At 45.3% G+C, this 21502-nt stretch overlaps 1 pseudogene; it reads left to right on the top strand.

Moving 5' to 3' along the window:
* The window catches only part of LOC117998364, a 21851-nt pseudogene extending 1108 nt beyond the window's left edge, over nucleotides 1-20743 (top strand).
* The last annotated feature ends 759 nt before the right edge of the window (nucleotides 20744-21502 follow it).

The raw sequence follows: 21502 nt of genomic DNA, 5'->3' as shown, positions 1-21502 counted from the left end.
AAATAAATAAATAAATAAATAAATAAATAAATAAATAAATAAATAAAAAATCAAAGGCAATATGAGACTAAGAAAGCTCCAAAGCAGGAAGCAAGAAATAACAAGAACCAAGATTTGGCACCTACTCTGCCCCACGGAGCACACCCCGAAATACTGTCTCTGTTCACATCTGGAGACCCTGAGACAGATGAAAAACTCAAGACTCAAAGACCTGAAAGCAGTTGAACCTTGAAAGAACAATCAGCAACAGAAACACAGAAAAACTCTAGGTCGGAGAAATTTTAAGAGATATCATTCTTCTCCAGGAGCAGGAAGATCTGAAATTGGTTACTTTAAAGATTGACAGAGAGCAAGTTGTTAGCATAAATCAGTGGAAATACATCTTCTATCTAAAACTCCGCAGAACACCTGAATTTCACCTGCCCAACACGTACCCACATTGTTTACTGCTCATCTATAACTCAACCATATATTCCATTGGAATATATGTGAAATTAGTTAATAATGTCCATTAAATTGGCTTTTCCTACATTTCAATACATGTAGAAAAGAGATGCAAATTTCATAGCTAAGCTCAAGGGACTGCAAGTCAAACATCATTGTTATTCAGTGTAATTTACCACATAAATGAATAAAGACATTTTAAATTAAAAAAAAATGCAACCCATTAGGCTGGATAAAAGAAGTCAGTGCAAAACAAGCAAGGTATACAAAAGTTCATTTCTGGGAGTGCCTGGGTGGCTCAGTCAGTTAAGCATCTGACTCTTGATTTCAGCTGTGGTCATGATCTCAGGGTCCTGAGACAGAGCCCTGAGTTGGGCTCTGCTGCTGAGCCTACATAGGATTCTCTTTCTCCCTCTCCCTGTGCCCCTCCCCCTCTCACACACATCCTTGCACTCTCTCTCTCTCTCTTAAAAAAAAAAAGTTGATTTCCATAACTTTAGAATGACTGTTAATTTCTTTCTCTTGAACTTGTATTCACTTACTAATTTGTTCAGGAGAAACTCAATACAGTAATTTTCTGAAAAACTGAATTGCTTTATAGTCCACTTCCTCCTGGAGCGTTTAAAGTCCCCATTATTGTATTTTTAAACCAAGACTCTATCCAATGAGGATCCCCAAAAGAGTCTGAACATGTGCCTGCGTGTCATTTCTCATCACAAAAAGGAATTTAAGCAGTCTCTTTGGTAGCCTGGAATGGTCAGAGATGAAGCTGGACACGGAATTCTGGTGTGCTGAGCCTCTCATTTATTTCTGTATGTGTATTTCTTGCCTCCCACAAGCTAAGCTTTGTCTAAACATAGTCAAGATAAATTTAAAAATCTCATGTGGAGTCTGTCGTGAAGGACATTGATAATATATGTGAAAGTTTCTAACAGGTAACTGAATTTAAAAAAAAAGTCCTCTAATTAAAGCAGTAGAGCACAGAGAAGAGAAGCTCTGTAGCAAGAACAGGATCCAGAGAAACTGCTCTGAGAAACCAGAGGGCTGTAGCCCCATTCGGCTCCCTGCCTGTGATACCACTTGCATAGGAAGACTGGGAAGTCACATTTCCGCTAGCTGGCCCTGGATCCCTGTCTAGATCCAGCTGCCTGGCAGAAGCAGGTCTCCGTGAAGCCTCCAGCAGGGCCGGAGGATGGCTGAAGTTTGTGAGGAGGGCACCATCCACCCAGAAAGTGGTAGGTCTCCTGTGATTTTTCTCTGTTCTCAAGTTTTTATCTTGAACACAAACTTGAGTTGTTTGCGTCGTTGCAGGACACAGAATTTCTCTTTTAAACTTTACGTAGCTGATCCTAGGTGCAACCACGATCCATGCTCTCCTTCCTTCTGGAGAACTCTGCTACTTCCCCCTGTGGGCAGCAGGATGCCATCTCAAACACGGAAGGCATGCTGTAACGTGGGGAGCGTGTTCCTGCTGCCGTGCTCTTCAACGCTGCGTCCACGGTGACCAGAGACAAGGCAACTAGGTATGTGGGTGCCACCCTTTCACACTGAGGTCGTTGGGAGGTGAATGGTTCCTTAGAACAATAGCTGCTTGGAGCGATGGGAATATCTTCCCAATGGAAAAAGTGAAACTCATGGAGGAAATAAAGGCTCTAAAGGCAACATTTCTTGCCATTTCTCAAGAAGGGATACTAGAAATAAAGGGTTTCGTTTTCTTCCTGTATATCTTTTCTCAGAATAACCCACTGAGCCAGCAATGGCGGTGGTTTCTCTGCCCAGAGTTTCTGATGAGGTGAACCACGCTCCACGTGGAAAGCAAGGGGTGTCTTCTGCGTGAAGATAAACAGGCCTCCTGTGAGTCTTAGGGAAAGTCGGAATTCTTCCTTACACTGCTGTAGTTCTGTGACCCACATCCTTTCCCTAATTCCTTGGCCAGAGAAAATGCGGGAAAAGCTTTCACTTCCCTCAGCTCCTGGAAAACCATTTGAAGTCTGGTTCCTGCAACCAGGTCCTTTCTCTGGGAGAACCCGATGAAGAGTGTCCCAAGACATTTGTTCTCAGGTCTGATTCAGAGGTAAAAGAAAGGTCCAGGAATGTAGGGAGAGTAAGAACCTCAAAATCAAGCCAAACATCGTGGGTTCCCCTTGTGCTTGGGTGGGGGAGGGGAGAAAAGACGAGGCTGTTTCCGCCTTTGCTTCTGCTCCACGCCGGGTGAGAAACCATGCCATCACCCATCCTGCCTGACTCCTCAGGTTTCCCGGGACACTGGTGAGGTTATGGGGACCCAGGTAGCATATCTGTCACTCATCCTTCTTGGAATCAGCACCCTGGAATCACAGGCCTCCTTGGAATCTGCTTTCTACCCATTCTGTAATTAGAAGCTATTCTTTGGTTCACATCAACATACAGTTTACAAAGTCTCTTCGCATTGTTCACCCACGTCAATTTACAACCTGGAGAGAACACAGTATGAGACTCTGCAGACCTAGCAGTGAACAGTCGGGGGTGGCTCCCGTCTGTCCTCGGGGAGCTTGCAGCCTGGTAGGGAGACAGGCATGGAAAAATGTTCCTAAGCCAACGACAGCAAAGTAGCCATACATTGTAAAGTTTGTTGTGAAGAAAACAGAACCTGAGACACAACATATATTAATTATTATACTAAATGCAAATGGACACAATTCCCAAATCAAGAGGCAGGACGGGAAATGGGAGCGAGGGCATTAAGCCCCGAAAACCGGGTCTCCTTTGGAGGTGACGACAACAGGCATGGAAGAGCTTATTACATTGGAGAGTTTCACCTCAGGTTGGGGGGATGGCCCATCGACAATGACATCAGTGACCCTCACGTGTCAGGATGTGTAGGTCTTCTTTGCTGAGTGGTTCAGTTATTCCAGGGAAAGATCCTACAGTCTCCCACCTTGGCAGTGGGAGTCTGGGGATAGCTCTAAATCAGTTGTTAGCACCTCCCTTGATTCTCCTTTTGTCATCCAATTTTCTTATGTGTCTGATGTCTCCAAATATATAGGCTCCTTTTCCCAGTTTCCTCAGCAAAAGAAATCTCCAGTCTCCCTGTGTGGCTGACAGAGGTGACACCAAGTGCAAAATGAAAATGTGAGTGCCCTTGTTCAAAAAGCTGGGGAAAATGCTGTTGCTGCTAAAAGTTCTAACATATAAAGCTTTTCTTTTCTTCCATGATCTGAACTATTCTGAGATCATGTATGGGTAATGGATTTGCATTTTTATTATCATTAGTTACTTCAAAAATCAAGACAAATGTAGTATTAATATTTAATACTCCTGTATTTCTTTGGCTAGGCGCTACTCTCCATATACCAAGTCTTCTTCCATTTAATTATCAATATTTTCATTTATTTTGCTGGAATAGATTCTCCAGAAATTTGATAGAGCTTCGGGTTTGATAAACTTTCTGAGTCCTTAAAGAGCTTTAGAAAAAAACTCTTTTCACCTTTGTGTTTAATTTTTTTCTTGGAATAGAATTCTAATTCAAAATCACACACCAACAACTTTGAAAATATTGGTCTATTGCTTTCAGAAATCCTCTCCTGCTTTTGAGAAATCGGATTCCAATCTGGTGTTCATTTCTTTATATAGACACTATCTTCTCTTTTATTTAGTTTTGTTGGCCTTTAAGACACTTTTGTCAGCGCTGGTTTTCTGAAATGTCACCACAGTGCATGTATATGTCATATCTGTTAAATTTGTCCCATGCAACACTCAGGGGGTATTTCAATTTGAGGACTCATGTCTTCCTTTCCAAAAATGTTGTCTTCTGTTATTTATCTCCTCCCTTCAAGCCTTTGTTTCGTTTTTCTTTCCTTTTGCAACCTCAGTTAGATAGGATTTGGAACTCTTTGGTAAACCTATTGTGTCTTAATGCTCCATTAATATGTTCTGTTTCTTTGTCTTTCTGGGGCTACATTTTGGAAGAATGCTTTGTTGCTCTGCTCCAGCTTACAAAATCAGATTTTAGTTTTGTTGATTCTGCTCTTTAACACCCATTTTTAATTTCATTGTTCTTACTTTTTTCTCCAGATTTCTTAAGATTTTTGTTTTAATCTATATTTAAAATACTCTCATCCATTTCTGCAACATTATTTCATATGTTAACATTAATTATACTGATCCTAAAGAATTTCCTGATGCTCTAAATTTTACTTCCATCTTCTTCATGTAATTTGTAATTTCAATGTAATTTTGATGTAATTTTATGTCCTTCCAATGATGCAGATTTTCCCCCAATGTTTGTGGATCCTTGGTTGTGTGGCCTTGGCTGTGTAGCCAACTTTGTGTTCATTTCCTTGACTGTGGAGTAGATGGACATATATTTCTGCTGAGTAAAATTTGCTCTGTGTGGGGGTGTGTGTATGTGTGTGTGTGTTTGCACTGTTACGCTTCTACTTACATGTGTTGAATGAATGGAATCAGTCTCCCCAGGTAGGCAATCCATCCTGGTATGTATTTGGGTATTTTTGGTGGTCGGACTAACCAGAAATGTCAATACTAACTCTGACTTTGAGTAAATTATTTGGCTTCTCTGAGCTTCAACTTTCTAATCAGTAAAATGAGCACAGCACAAGAACAAGGCAAGGATTAAATGTGACCTTACAAATTTGGACACTAAAGCCTGACTCATAGAAAATAATAATACAGATGTTAACTGCTATTTGGGTTGGTTCATATCAGAACCCAGAGGTGGAGAAATTGACACCTGAAGGAAATTGACACTTATGGTAAAATTGGTGATGTGATGGGTGATATATTTTGATCCAGGAAATTTCCCAGTGCCTTGCTCACTGTCCCCTCACAGAAATCTGCCACTGTCCCTACATCCTCTGTCCTGAAAGGTCGGATGGGAGGAGTTCTGAGGAACACCACGCATCCCTGCAGTATGGAGTTGAGCACATGAGGCCAGGCCTGGGCAGGAGGAGAACCCTATAACTGTTGGGTATTTGCAGCTTTCTACTGTGGGTGGGAACCCACAGCGCCCTTCAGGGTTTCCATTCTCTAGGCCCATCTGTTTTGTGTTTTTTATTTTGATTTCCACTGATAGCTCTTAAGGATAGCTGAGCGTCTTCTTTCCACCCAAGAACTGAGCAAAGCAAACTGTAGCCAAAACCAGCAGCTGTTCATTTGCTTAATAGAGAAAATATCTCCCAGAGCTGCCGAGGATGCATGATAGAAGGGGATCGAAGAAACTTGAGGCTCTTTTCTCAAGACATAAAGCAAATTTTAGCACAAAAAAATATTCACATCACTCACTTCCACCCCCAGATTCCGCATGGGAGACCCCTGACTCATTTTTGAGAGGTGCTGCCCAGCCATTTGCGGTGGACTAAGTTGGTCCATAAATACATTTCAAGTTGTATCTGCTTGTCTGTGCTCTTTCTACATGGCCTAAAATCTCCTTGGAGCTAGAGTCTCAGGATTTCCTGATAGCTGGAGAAACCCTGCACCCAGCCAGGAGAATGTCCCTTTCCAGGCTAACCAACATCCCTGCCTCTCAGGTCTGCACTCAGATGAGCACATATTTGGTGCCAGTCTGTGGACAGTGGCTTTACCCAGGCATGGAGAAGGGAGGAGGTGACCTTGGATGTCAGTTAATGCCACCTGATGGCAGCCATCTCTTTTTTTTTTTTAGCCAGATCTCTGGGCACACCAGTGTACTTAATTTTTTTTTATTCTTATGTTAATCCCCATACATTACATCATTAGTTTTAGATGAAGTGTTCCATGATTCATTGTTTGTGCCTAACACCCAGTGCTTCATGCAGAACGTGCCCTCCTCAATACCCACCACCAGGCTAACCCATCCTCCCACCCCCCTCCCCTCTAGAACCCTGTTTGTTTTTCAGAGTCCATCGTCTCTCATGGTTCGTCTACCCCTCCGATTTCCCCCGCTTCATTCTTCCCCTCCCGCTACCTTCTTCTTCTTTTTTTTTTTCTTAACATATATTGCATTATTTGTTTCAGAGGTACAGATCTGAGATTCAACAGTCTTGCACAATTCACAGCGCTTACCAGAGCACATACCCTCCCCAGTGTCTATCACCCAGTACCCCCATCCCTCCCACCCCACCCCCCACTCCAGCAACCCTCAGTTTGTTTCCTGCGATTAAGAATTCCTCATATCAGTGAGGTCATATGATACATGTCTTTCTCTGTTTGACTTATTTCACTCAACATAATACCCTCCAGTTCCATCCACGTCGTTGATAGCAGCCATCTCTTTAGCTACAATCCGGGTGGATGAGAAACTGGGACAGGCAAGTCATTCCCTGTCCATTCCTCACAGTCCAGTCCTGTTTTCTCCCTTGTTTGTAGTGCCCCCCACAAGATTTAGATAAGCCAAACTGTGCCCCCTCATCCTCCCCTCCCCCTTGGACTTCTCCCTCCAGCTGAGCCTCCAAGAGGCCGACTGACTGCTGGGGGTAGCAGACTTCCCTCTCTCCCAGCACTGGAAAGAGAGGAAGAGTCCAGCTGAGACCTCTTCTTCTTAAGTGCTTCCAGCCTCGCCTGTCGGGACGGAGCAGGTCTGCAAACTGGGGTGAATACGGGTCAGAAGGGAAAAGACAGCTTCCATAAACATCAACAAAACCTCCTGGAGCTGGGGCCAGAGCTGGTGCATTGTTGCCTCTAGATCAGCTTTTACCTAAGACTAGCCTTGCAGTGAGTCAGGAATAGATCCTGAATCAAGGATGAGGAGGGAGCATCAGGACTGAGTCTCACACCAGGCTGGGCCAGCCTGACTTATGACTGCCTCTGCTGGGTTCTCCTTGCCAAGGGCCCAATGCTGTGTGACCTCCTCCTGTGCCCTCAGCCCCATTCCCTGGAATTAGGCCTTCTCCAACTCTTGCCCCTCTTCAAGAAGGATGTTCCTGATGATGGCCAGGGTTTTGCATGGTGCCAGTGACTACTTTGGGATGGCAACTGTACACTTTCTCTTTGTTCCTTCTGTCTAGGCATCCCCCCACCTGCCCACACCTAGACAGTTTTGACAATTACTTAGACTGGACCTGAGTTTCCACTTGATATCAGGAGGCATAGAGCAGAGGAAAGAACTATAGAGTCAGGGTTTGACTTGTCAAAGTCCTGGCTCTACACTTACTATCTATGTGACCTTGGGCAGGTCATTAACCTCATAGAGCCCTACCTGCCTCAGCAGCAAATGGCAGAACAGAAACTCTCATGGTGGTTTCCATGTAAAAAGAGTTCTATGCTGACTAGCTCTGTTGGCCCTCCGAGTCCTTCTCTGACAGGCTGGAGGAAAGAATCCCCCTTCACCTCTCCCTGTCATTTTCCCAATATCCTGATATCCCAGCCAGCTGCCTGTTCTGGCCTGGCCTTCTGCTCCTCTGCTCTCAGCAAACCACCCTGCAGTGTTGGGACAACTCCCTTTATCTACAGAGCCCTCCTAACCCCATCTCAGCAGGATCGAATGTGTCCAGCTTCTGCTTCTCTCCCAGCTGAATAGGATCGCAGTAGAAATCCTTGCCCAGTCTTGGGCCTCTTTGGACCACCTTCACTGCACTGTCTGCTCAATGCTGGGGCAGCCCTAGCCATTGGATCCCCAAGGGCAGAGGCCAGGGCACACAACCCACTTCTCAGGAGCACTTGTATGTATGTTTCATACCCAGTTGTTTGCTGGATTGAATATAGTTAGGAGGCATCCAATGAAGTCAACATTGGACTGGGGGTCAGGAGAGCCTCAGCTTCACACTCTAACTTCACACAAGTTACCCAAACACCAGCATAAAAACACCCTCGAAACTGTTCTTCTCATTGTATCTTCTACCTTAGAGAAGGTAGAAGGCACCAACTTCCACTCATTGCCAAAGCCGGAAACCTAGGCTTCACCTTTGACCACTGCCTCTCCTCAACTTCTCCATCCAGCCAATCTCTATATCCAGCCACTCTCTACCTCCTATTGGTCCTGCCTCCTCCAAATCTTGGGTTTGTTCACCTGTCTTTACACCCACTGTTCCATCTTGGTTCAGGCCAATATCATCTCTTGTAGTCTTTTAAAAACAAATATGGTCACTACACTCCAATACAAAACATCTTTCAATGCCTTGCCATGGCTCTGTGGTCAAAAATAAGCCCTTAATACAACTCCCAAGCCTTTGCATATTTAGCCACTCCCTGCCTCTGCAGCCCCACTTCACGTGTCATATGCAGACCCCAGATTGCACTTCCGCTCAGTGCTCAGAGCAGATGTCTTGTGCCATCTTGTGCCACTGCTTATACGATCTCACACCACGACGTCCTTCTCACAGCCTAGTAACTCCTACCCATCCCATGGGCCTCGGCTCCAGTATCATCCCTTCCAGGAATCCTTTCCCACATCTTCTCAATTTGGTGTAGGTGACTGCCCTCCCAACTCAAATGCTCCTTCCTTCATTACTCCTTATAATAATTGGCACCCTGCATGGAAACTGCTGGCTTTCCCATGTGTGTTCAACACTAGCCTGAGAGCCTTCAGATGGCAGGGATGTTGTCTCTCCTTTTCATGTGGTGTCCCCTGATCCCTAGCACAGAGCTAGGGATGGGCACAGCACAGAGCAAGCAGATACTCAGTATTTCTCTAATGGATACATTCTCCTTCTCTAGAATTAAATTTGCCAAGGGGTAGTTAAGACGGTTACAGATTAAAGTAGACCGAGAAGATATGACATCTGCATCCGACGTATGAAGGTGGTTTGGAACCTGGACCAGAAAAGGGGTATTTGTGGGACAACTGGTGAAATCTGCATAAGGCCTATAGATTAGATTAGTGTCACATCAAGTTAATCTCCTGATTTTGATCATTGTACTCATGTTACGTAAGATACTAACATCTGAGAAATTTGGGTATACAGGATTCTTTGTAGGCTTTCTGTGCCATTCTTTGTTAAGTACAAAATTACATTAAAATAGAAGTTTTAAAATGTAAGCAAAACAAAGCTGTAGGTTAACTGGAAAGACCCTTGGAACTTAATTTTCTTAGTAAATTCAACACCAGTTTTCCTTTCCTTCTGCTTTTCTCTATTCTATAACAGGTAGAATCTGCAGGTTAAGGCATGGGGAAGGATTCTTATTCCTGCATGTCTGCATGGAAAGGCTGTGAGTACTTAAGATGATGTGGTGTGAGTGTCAGCCTCCAAAGCCCTGCTCGGTGCCATCAAACTAGTCTGCCAGTTGACAGATGAGCTACCCATCAATGAAGGTGGGCAAGTGCCAACTCAAGCCCACTGGACAAGGGGCAGGGCAAATGACTCCCCCAGACTCAGCTAAACATTGGAGCTTGCTTCCCATGGAGCCGTCTTAGCTTTTAACCTTCTGAGAAGACGGCACCTGAAACATTCATGGGAATGGATTTCACAAACAGGGAAGAACACCAGGAAAGAGAAAGCCCCACGCAGCATGTCTACAGCCCAACCCCGACCCAGAGCTCCAGCCCCTGCCTTTCATCCTCTGGCCAACGTGGGTCACCCTCGGCCTTGTCTTTAAGGCACAGATGGGACTGTCTGACTTGGGGTTGGAGCCTTCCTTTCAGATGTTAGGAGTGCGGGAGGGGTGGCAGGTGAAACTTCAGGCTCAAGACTTAAAGCTGAGAAAACATCCCCTGCAGCCCTCGGTCAGGCCCGGCGCCCTCCTCGAGCACAGCGAGGTCCTGCTGCTCTCCTCCATGCCTTGTGAGCCCCAGGAAAGACGCTATTGCCATTGCTTCAGCAGCCATATAAGCACTCAGGCTCAGAGGCAAGAGACCCAGGGCTCACCCACCCAGGCCTTAGAGAAGGGGTACCAGCCTTGGCTTGGGCATTCCAGGTGACATGGTGACCGCTTGCCCCTGCGGCTGCCCCGAGGTGGTTAACATAGAATGAAATGCAATCTGTCCCCTGCAACTTCCACATCCAGATCAAAGTTCTACCCTATGGTGATTACACAGAATCGGTTTGTTTTCTCTACTACACTGTACTTCTTTAAACATCCGGAGACAGCAATCTTTTTCCATCCGAGTCTTCTTTTTTTTTTTTTTTTTTTCCATAAGCAGCTCTTTGGGATTAGACAGTTCTTCCACTCGCCTCCATACAGCATGGTTTCTAGATTCCTCAAGAATCACTATCTCCTATATCCACTTTCAAGGTTCTTTCTATGATGCAATGACAGTTAAAATGGGAAGTTCTGTAGCCTACCCAGAGGCCAGTGGAACTGGCTCCTCTGATCCACGTTCTGTCCCACCATTAACGGAGGCCAAGATGGCCTTTTCAGCAATGGGTGGTGATGTTGGCTCCCACTGAAGTTACCAGCCACCCAAACTCCAAGACATTCACTGATACTTGCACCATTGACTTCTGGATGAAAAATATCATATGTTAATCACTGTTCATTTCATTTCTGCAGCTAAGGCCAATTTCATGCCTGCTGCTGGGCTTCCCCAAAGCCCTGAAAGGCCCTCCTAAAGAAAAGTGCCAGGGTGGGTCCAGGCACGTTGCCTGAGATGGGAGAACACACAAGAAGGCAAAGCATCAGCATGGCCCAGCTCAGCAGATGGCCCCGCTCAGCATGGCCCCGCTCAGCAGATGGCCCCGCTCAGCATGGCCCCGCTCAGCATGGCCCCCTCACGTTTTCCTAGTGAAGTGGAGCAGAGGAACCCCGATGCATTGGAACATGGAGATGAGGCAACAGGAAGCCAATGTGTTCCAGAGACATGTGAATGGATGTGAGGGATTCTGGAGGTGAATGAGGGGCAGCACTGGATGTGTGGCCCTTTGGAAGCCACACGGGAGCCCGCAGAACTGTGCGCGCGGAGGAGGGGCCTTGGTGACTCAGACATCCTTCCCCACCCTCATCCAAGTAGCGAAGACAAAAGCATCCCTCGGGCTTGGCCACTTCTCAAAGAAAGAAAGAGAAAGAGATTGAACGCACATCTCACAAAGGATCTGATTTACTGCTCCTGAAAGAAACACAAAACCTTTTTCATCTTGATAATATCCAGACTCCCAGAGGGGCATCAATTCACTTTCACAGAAAATAATAACATCTTCTCCACTCTGGAACAGCAAGCCACGGTCTGAGGGAAGAAACTCCACTTAGCAAAGAGGCACCAAGAAACGTCTGCCTGCAAAGACAGAGAATGCATTAAATGGATCCCTTACAAACACATCTCCACCAGGGAGAGTGCTGCTGTGGTGAGCTGTCAAGAAGAAAGCCCATGTGTTGGATTTTCTTTCATCACATAAAAGAAGTCAGTGAAATGGAGCACTAGGATTTTACTAGCAAATGCACCGGCAGCAACGAACACAAGGTAACCTCGACCTCTCACAGGATTCTGCAAATTTCAAAGTGTCTGTGCCAATGAGTCGGGTCAGCTATGGCCAAGTTGTTGCATAGTTAAACCATCCACGGGTTGGATCATGGCTAGTCTAGGGTTCACTGAAGGCAGCTTCTGGGGGTAACAACAACGGGGAGGCTTCGTGTATGGCCTGTGGTCCCGGGAAGCGTGTGCAGCTTCTCAGCACGCACAGTGTCATCTCGTGATGGCCCAGAGGCAGGGTCTCTGGCCGGTGGGCCCCATCACTTCCGGTTTGAGGTTGTGGCAATCTGTTGTTTCATTTAAATTGCCCATTTCCTCTCTTTTCCATTTTAGGTTTTGATGTTTTCAGGAGTATTCAAAGCATCTTGAAACCATACATCTCAATGCTTTGAGATTAATTATTCTTTAACAGGAAATTTTGCAGGATACTTCATATAAAAAGATATATATTAATTAAAAATGGGCAGCCTAGGGCACCTGGGTGGCTCAGTCGATTAAGGGTCTGACTCTTGGTTTCAGCTCAGGTCATGATCTCAGGGTCATGAGATCGAGCTCCAGGTGTGGCTCTGTGCTCAGCGAGGAATCTGCTTGAGTTTCTCTCTCGCCCTCTCCCTCTGCCCCTCCCCCCCAACCCCCACACCCCCGCCTCATTCATGCCCTCGCTCTCTCTTTCTCAAATAAATAAATCTTTAAAAATGGGTAGCCTGAATAAAAAGTAGAACTTTCAGGGGCCCCCGTGTGGCTCAGTCAGTTAAGCATCCGGACTCTCAATTTTGACTCAGGTCATGATCTCAGGGTCATAGGAATGAGCCCTGCGCTGGGCTGGTGCTCAGCATGGAGTCTGCTTGGGATTCTCTGCCTCGCCCTCTGCACCCCCTCACCACTCTCACACTCTCTCTCTCTTAAAAAAAAAAAAGTAGAACTTTCAAACCAAACCATTCTGAGAAGAAAGAAAGAACCAGCTAAAATTTAAGAACTGTTACAAAATTTGAGCACAGAGTAAAACAACAATAGTAGCTGATGGAGGATTTACTCTGTGCCAGTTACTATCTAAACACTTCATAATATTAAATCATTTAATTTTTTTATAGTTCTGTGAGTTACGAATTTTTGAAAAGAGAAACTTTAGACCCAAAAAGAGAAAGTTGTATTCTCATGGCTACTCTTCCAGTAACTTTGAGAGATGGAATTTGAACTCAAAGCCCACACTTTTTTTTTTTTTTTTAAAGATTTTATTTATTTGAGAGAGAGAGTGAGAGACAGCACAAGAGGGAAGAGGGTCAGAGGGAGAAGCAGACTCCCCGCTGAGCAGGGAGCCCGATGCGGGACTCGATCCCGGGACTTCAGGATCATGACCTGAGCCGAAGGCAGTCGCTTAACCAACTGAGCCACCCAGGCCCCCTCAGAGCCCACACTCTTAACACCTTAACTGCTTCTCCCTTGATATACAGGCATACCTTGGAGATACTGCAGGTTTGGTTCCAGACCGCCACAACAAAGCCAGTCAAATGAATTTTTTGCTTGCCCAGTGCATATAAAAGTTATGTTTATACCGCACTATACTCTACTAAGTGTGCAATAGCATTATGTCTAAGAAACAATGTACATACCTTAATTAAAAAATACTTTATTGTTAAGAAATGCTAGCTATCACCTGAGCTTTCAGTGAATCATAATCTTTTTGCTGGTGGAGGGCGTAGCCTTGATGTTGATGGCTGCTGACTGATCAGGATGGTGGTTGCTGAAGGCTGGGGCGGCTGTGGCAATTTCTTAAAATAAGACAATAAAGCCTGCCACGTCAATTGAGTCTTCCTTTCACATGAATGCGTAGGACCATTGTAAAGTTATTGATTGGTCTAACTGCAGTATTGTTGTGTCTCAGGAAAGAGGGAGGCCTCAGGAGAGAGAGAGAGATGGGGGAAGAGCCAATTGGTGCGGCAGTCAACACAAACAACATTTATCAACTGTGTCCACCGTCTTATGTCAATGTGGCTCATGGTGCCCCAAAACAATTACAATGGTAACATCAAAGATCACTGATCACGGGTCACCATGACAAATATAATAATTAATTGGAAATATAATAATAATTATGAAAAAGCTTGAAATATTATGAGTGTTACAAATACGTGACACAGAGACAGGAAGTGAGCAAATGCTGTGGGAAAAATGGTGCCGATAAATTTGCTTTAGGGCAGGGTTGCCACAAACCTTCAATTTGTAAAAAATGAGGTCTGCTTATAAGAAGTGAATGGAATTGAGGTTATGTAACAAAACCTATAAGGTATAACCAAAGAAGCACTCTGATGAACATTTATAGCCTTAAATGCATTTCCCTTAAAAAAAATCTGAAAATATTGAAACATTCAATTTCAGTAGATCTTCAAAGTAAAAAGCTGAGGAAGGAGTTTATGACAATAATACAGAAGTTAATGAACTGAGAATGAAATATAATAAGAAGATAATAAAATAATGAGTCCACTCTGAGCTGGAGGTCTTGCCTACCTGATGCCTCAGACAGTCTTCTCTGAGTGGAGTTCTCAGACCTCTCCCCCACATCGTGATGCCTGGGTGGCATTCGGTGACCTCACAACCTCAGAAGGAGCTCACTCCCTCCTTGCCCAGCTCTCCTTTAAAAGTTCTTTCTCTAAATGAGCCAAACTCTACAGCTGTTGTGCTTAGACAAGTGAGGAGAGAAAATAGAAGTGTGGAGGCAGAAGTTATCTCTCTCTCTCTCCTTGGTAAGACTATGCCATGGAGGTCTCTCTGTGCACCCACCGCAGGATGACCGGAGGGGAGGAGGCAGGTCCTGAGACTTCCCCAGGAATTTCTTCATGCCTGATCTCCTCCCCTGGCACAAGTCTGTGACAGCAATCCCCGGGCCAAGCCCCTAACACACCCCACCCCCTGCCGGCCCCTTCTGGAGGAAGTACCTGTGCTGAGCGCTGAGTTCCAGGAGAGGATCCAGCCCCCTCCTCTGAGAGGAGAAGAAAGGAGATGTGCGGGAATGGACAAAGACCTAAGCCTGCATCTCCAAGAGACCAGGTCCTCAGGGGAAAGAGGAAACTGGCCAGACTTGGATCATTAGGAAGAAGGATAACAAAAAAACAAACAAAACCGTCCTCTATTGGAATATCCAGTTTTCCTTTTATGTGAATTAAAAAAAAAAAAAAAAAAAAAAGAACAAGCTCAATAAATCCATCCTCTTCCAAAGGCAGCAAAACCATAAATATAAGTGTTGACTGTTTTGTTTTAACTGCTGTGTAACCAGTTTAAAACTGTATACATCACAGTATTCCAGATGCAAAAAGAATGACTGACCATTGTGTGCACCCTTTCGTTGATACCTGAAGCCTGAGTGGGAGAGGAGAAGAAGAAGGTCTGACCCAAGGTGATGCCACAGAGGTGAGCAGTAGGCACCAAATGCAGCCACTTCGAGTTGCTTGTGCAAACGTGGCACATCTCGTTTCCAGGCGGACTCGTGTCCTCCCACGCGTGTGCAGGGGCAGAGCCCACGGAGTTCACATGGAAGTCCTCTCCAGGGGCTGTGCTTTGCAAGAGCAATGGCCTCTGGCACCTCCCTCATTCTCCCTTAGGTCCACCAGCCTGACAGGACGTGGCCTTCTGGCCAGGGGCCACCAGGGGTCGGGGAAGGCTGCCTAGGAAGTGCCCATCAGCACAACCAGGAAGCGGTCCTTTAGCACAAGAACAAGATAAGGCAAGTAGAAGCCCCAAGGGAGCCCCATCATGATGAGACAGTGTCAGCTCAGACTTGGGGGATCCTCTAGGCATGAGGAACAGAGGAGCATGATGCCCTCCCCCGCCAGCGCTCAGGCTCTCTGAGTGCTGCCCGGCCCAGGTGCCAACCCCCCTGTTGCCAAATGATTCTTTTACAGTGAAGCAAGTAGAACCTTCTAGGTGTAGTCAAATGAATTTCCAGTTCCATCACTGACCAGCCTGGACAAGTCCAACTTCCATTTTTCGTCTCATTTAGCAAATGAGATTATTACTAAATGCACCCTTATTTGATGGCAGGAGTTGCCAAACATACTGATGATAAAGCATGAAACAGTGTCCCTTTGCAATTGCAGTATATCTTACATATATATAAAAAATATCTCAGCGAAATGGGTGAGTGTCAATATTGAAAATTTTTTTTTTAAGATTTTATTTATTTATTTATTTGACACAGGGAGAGAGACAGCTAGAGAGGGAACACAAGTAGGGGGAGTGGGAGAGGGAGAAGCAGGCTCCTGGCTGAGCAGGGAGCCTGATGTGGGGCTCGATCCCAGGACCCTGGGATCATGACCTGAGCCGAAGGCAGAGTAACAACTTAGCCATCCAGGCGCCCCTAATATTGAAAATTCTAAATTATTGACAGTGGTTTTGAGAGGAAAGTCAGATGAAGAGGATGGATGAAAATCGGGTTGCCCCCCAGCTCCAGGGACATGGGCCTGCAGGGGCCCCTAGCCGTTGGGCTTCCTTAACCGTCTCGATCTTCCAGCTCCTCAGAGCACATACACTGAGTCACCGCTTCCCTTCAAGAGAAGCAACTTTAGAGAATGGCAAGCAACAGTAGAAGCACGTGGGGGAAACATGGATTCTGTATGTGTCCCTGCAAGTGTGTGCCCTGTGGAGTATTCTGGGGGTAAATAGTAGCACTGGGGACATAGGTTAATTCTGTACCTTCCACTGTAAGGTGTGAAAATGTAGCTGTTAACACAGTTGTATGCAAGTTAAGACTGGATTCCATATGAATCACACACTGCTCAAAAGTTTTGAAATCTAAAACTCTAAAAGATAAGGTCTCAGGCCACTTTTATATTTTGAATGAAATTCTTAACCCCGCACCTGTTTACAGAGACTGCTGTTAATTCTACTTTCAGGTAACTTTTTAAATTGATTCCTATTTGTCTCTATCTCCATGAATTTTTAGAATGGAGATCATAGCATTTTAAAATCGGGACAAGACGTTTCCTAAAGGATATGAAAAAATATTCTTCACCACTGGCTTGGTTGACCCAGTATCTCTGAGTACCGAAGATGTATGAATTCAGATATTGCCTGGATAGATGTAAATTTTAATTTTGTGTGCCTTTGTTTATATACACATTTACTGTGGTTTACAATGTTGTTTCTTTTCCTTAGCTTTCAACTAGTTCACACTACTTCATAGTGCTTTCCATCACATAAACTACTTGCAAATCATTAAAATAAGGTAATAGCTGTGATAATAGTGTTTCTTGCCTTCTGCAAAGTGATTTGATCAGCCACCTTCAAAACCCAGTATTTTCACAAGCTCCATCATTAAAAGCAGTGTAATTCTAGTTGACATGATTTGAGAGGTTCAAGAGAAAGGTTTACAAGTTTTGAAACTGTATGATTGTGACTCAGTGTGGCCTTTCAGTCTTATTAGTCATGTGATCAAGGTTTGTAAGGCTTTATTGCTAAATAAATGTTGACCAGAGTACACTGAGAATAGCTAATATAAAGGGAACTCTCTCAAAGTATCCTGTGTTCATTTTACTTAGAGTACATTGTTGGATCATTTTAAACCTGTGTAAAAGTTGGTGAAGCTTCAAAAAATCTCCAAGAAAGCACGAAAAAATAGAGATTAATAAATATAAATTCCTTAATGCAAAATTAATAGTGAATTAAAGGTTTTCTATAAATCTTTTTTATTTTTGCTATAAATATAAGAGTTCAGAAAACAGTGTATCTTCAACTAAGGTCTAAATTCTCAAAGCTACATGTTGATGCTTCTGATCATTTCCATCACTGTCCTTCTTTTGAAATGCAAATTAGTGCTTTTTAACAACCACAAAAGAGGGGAAAAAAGAAAGAAAAAGAACCAGCTCTTGGAATATGGTTCTGTGCCTCTGCGTAAAGTGATTGAGATTTTGTTAGAACCATGTTTACACTCCAGAACCCTGCAACCATCCCCGGCGTGCACCTCCACACCACACCTGGATAAAATATGTGAAGGGAATCTAGGGAGTCTATTGCAGATACAGTTTGGAACCAACTAATTTTTGTCCTCATAATTTAGAACATTAAGTAACTAATGCATTTAATACCACTGATTGGTTCTTCAGGGCTTTGACCACACTTTTAAATAGAATCCAAAATAATCAAAGTAGAGTAAACAAATTTATCCAAAGTAAACTTTGTTGCAGGAGCGTCCCCAGCCCAAATAGATTTTAGGGCAGGAAACAGAAAGACTTTTGAGTGATTTCATGCAGAATTATTTTTGGAAAAGCCTCACTGGAGTATGTAAATTCTTCTTCAGCATGCATTTTAAGTGGGGGAAGGAGGATTCAATTCCATTTCAGTTTTAAATATTTTGGGGTCAAGGTGGTGTGATAGTCCTACAGTTTTTGATATACAAGTTGTCTCTGGAATTGTTTTCATTATCAAGTGTCAAGATTCACATCAGAATGGCCAGCTTGACATGGGTTTCTCTCTTCCCCGATGCTGCTCCTTGGCCAGCTTGACATGGGTTTCTCTCTTCCCCGATGCTGCTCCTTGGCCAGCTTGACATGGGTTTCTCTCTTCCCCGATGCTGCTCCTTCCCTGAACGCAGAATTGGTTGCCACACTGAGATGAGAACCCTCAGGGTGAACGAAGTCAGCGTGACTTTAAAAGTGATCAACATGTTTTCCATGGTGAGGCCTTCACTATTTGACTGAATGCAGAGTATGTTGAAGTGGCAAGTCGGTGATAAGTTTTTCATCACTAGCCTTGTTCACACTTTTGTACACCACTGCTTGCACTAATGTTTTAGTCTGAATTTTAACAAAGTTTCACAGTGTCTACAGACATAATTTTAAAAAATTAAGCATAATTTATATAAAGATGTTTCTGTATAACTTAATGTACTTTACAAAGAACAGCTACAATAGATGGTTGAATGTTCTGGAATTGTGTTTGCATGTTGTTTTGATTATGTTCTATTATCATTCATCCCCTTATGAATTTGAGTGCCAGGAATAGAAAAATAAAATGCTAACATGGTCTTTGGAAAAAAAAAAAGAGGATGGACGGAAATCAGAGCTCAGGTTCCATAATCAGACCAACAAAGGCCACGGTCCCTCAGAGAGGGCTGGCTGCCGTGACCTTGGGGCCTTTGTGCTATGATCCTGTGGTCCCTGACCATGACCCTACAGCCCCACCTGCTCCACAGCCTTGCAGACAACACCAAGGGGGGTTTGAGCCTCAGTGAATATCTGTTCTTTCTCCGCTCACTGTCTCCACAGGAGGGACAGACTCACTTCAGCTGCAAAATCCTCTTCCTCCGTGAGCTACATACTAAGAGATGGAGTCCAGCTAGATAAACAAAACAAGTCCCTGTGGTGGAGACCCTTGCCGCCTCCCACAGCCAAGAGAAGCTTCCCACCAATAGATGGCCAGACCGAGCAGCTGAGGGGCCGCCTCATGTTTCAGGCTTTGGGGGAGGAGGGCCGTGGGGGACAAAGGATGCTCAGCCCTGCAACATATCCCAAATCACCATTCCGCACTGTGCTAGAACTGGGGGAGGCCTGGAGATTCTCTCAGGCAGAGGAGAAGCTTTGTTCATGGATCCTGGAACACAGTGGAGGGGGAAGGAGAGGACCCATGTGGAGACCCTAAGAGGCTCCCCGGAGGGGCTCCAGGGAGGCCAGCGCCTGGCTCTGTTATTAATGTGCACACAGAGCCGACGCGGCCAGACAGGCCTGTCTCAGAGGAGAGCGATGGCCCCGCAAAGGAGGCAACACAGGTTTCTCTCGGCTCCCAGCTGTCTGCTGAGGGAGAGGAGTTGTGAAGGAAAGGTCAAGGTGATTTTTTGAAATAGAGAGATGGCCAATAGCTTTGCCAAGATGCTATGTCATTGTCTCCTAAGACATCGGGACTATAGGGACAGATGGCAAGACAGTCTTGCCCTGGTCTGCAAAGGGGACATGCCCCCCGTCCAGGGGCCGAACATGATGGTGTTAAGCCACAGACCTACAGGGAAGGAGGAAATCTCCAGGTTTTGTGAGGAGCGAGGGAAACCAAAAACCTCAGTCCATCCCACCGCCCCCAGAACCCCGATTGCTACTATTAAGAAGGGGGGGCCGAAGTAAAAAGGGAGCCTGGGGTGGGGGGGTGCAGCAAAACAGTAAGGCTATGACCAGAGCAAGGAGAGCAGCTTACAAACCTCTCGCCCGTGTGTCATTGCGGTGTCACTCCCGCCCCGCCCACCGGGCTGCCGCCCACGCGGCCGACGTTCAGATTTTCTCGCGAGCCGCCCTCTGCCAGACCTTCGCTGGGTGTTCAGACCCGGCCAGGCCCGGGCTCACGTGCTTCAGCACGGTCTGCACTTGGCACGCGCCCATTGTCCACAGACGTCACTCCCCCCACCCCGGGGCAGCTTCCGCCAGACGGAGGCTTCCCGCGGTCGTCACTAGCACAGTGCCTGGGACACCGGCTGACTGCATTCATCTGCATAAGCCTCATACAAGACAAAATAGCATTCCCATTTTTGGACAAATAAACTGAGGCTTCAATTTTATTTTTATTTTTTATTTTTTATTTTTTTCCTAATCTTAAGCGTAAGCTTCTGCTTCTAAGTCCCTTTCACCTGCCACATTCCCAAAGTCAGGTCACGTCCTAAAGTTGAGAAGAACTGACGTGGCCCACTGCGAGAGTTCCCAGGAAGGTCTGCTGGGGCTGCAGGGGAAGGAAGAGGACAAAAGGAATCAATGCCAAGCTGTGAGTGCTTCGGAGGGGGTGTCTGCGGCCCCAGCTCCCCTGGTCTGTCCTAGAGAAGCCGTTGCCTGCCCTTGGGAATGTAAGCTGAGAGCCACGAGGTTTTGCTGCACTTGGGAAGCATCAATAAGAACTGCTAATATCCACATTTACTATGCGCCTCGCACCCTTCCCAGTACTTTACAGATCGCGGCAGCTGCCCCCGAGGATGCCTCCGCCCTCCAGTCCTCAGGCTGTGAGACAGTGTGGGGCTTCTGAGGCCATATTACAAAAGGTATTGCAACTTCTCCCCCACCCCGTTCTTTTGGGTTGCCGCCCTGGGAGAAGCAGCTGCTCTGCTGGACACTCAAGCAGCCCACAGAGAGCCCCTGAACCACTTGTGGGCCATGAGAATGAGCCGCCATGGAAGAAGATCCCTTGGTCAAGCCTTCCGATGGTTTGCAGGGTAATGATTGCAACTTCCCGAGACATACCAGGAAGAACTGCCCACCCAAGTCTTGCTCAAGCTTCTGGCCAACAGCAACCAAACAGATCGTGAACTATTGTTGATATTTCTAAGCCTTTAAATTTGGGGAGATTTGTTTTACAGCCATAAATAACTAGCACACATTAATACTGATTTGATTACTGCAAAAAAAAAAAAAAAGTAAGGAGTAAGTATACTATTATCTTTACGTAATAAAGGTGGAATAGCAGCAGACAGCCAGTATACTTTTGGCGGAGCCATGTGGGTTGTGTCTCGGGGCACTATCCGACACAGTAGCTGAGTTTAATTAAAAAAAATTTTAATGAAAAGTTTTGTTTTTCAGTTGCATTAGTTATATTTCAAGAGGTCAGTGTGGCGAGTGGCTACCATATTGGAAAGAAGGAATAGAGAGCATTTGTATCATTTGCAGAGAGTGTGTTTGGACAATGCCAGTATAGTGCATGTGCTAATAATCACACAATATTTGCCAGCTACAAATAAATTGGGGGATCCCTGCTTGTGTTCAGTAAGGGGTTTACTACCTTATTAGC

This window comes from Mirounga leonina, unplaced genomic scaffold (assembly GCF_011800145.1).
Source record: "Mirounga leonina isolate KUSES-001 unplaced genomic scaffold, KU_Mleo_1.0 Mir_114, whole genome shotgun sequence".
NCBI lineage: Eukaryota > Metazoa > Chordata > Mammalia > Carnivora > Phocidae > Mirounga > Mirounga leonina.
This window is presented reverse-complemented; position numbering and strand designations above follow the sequence as displayed.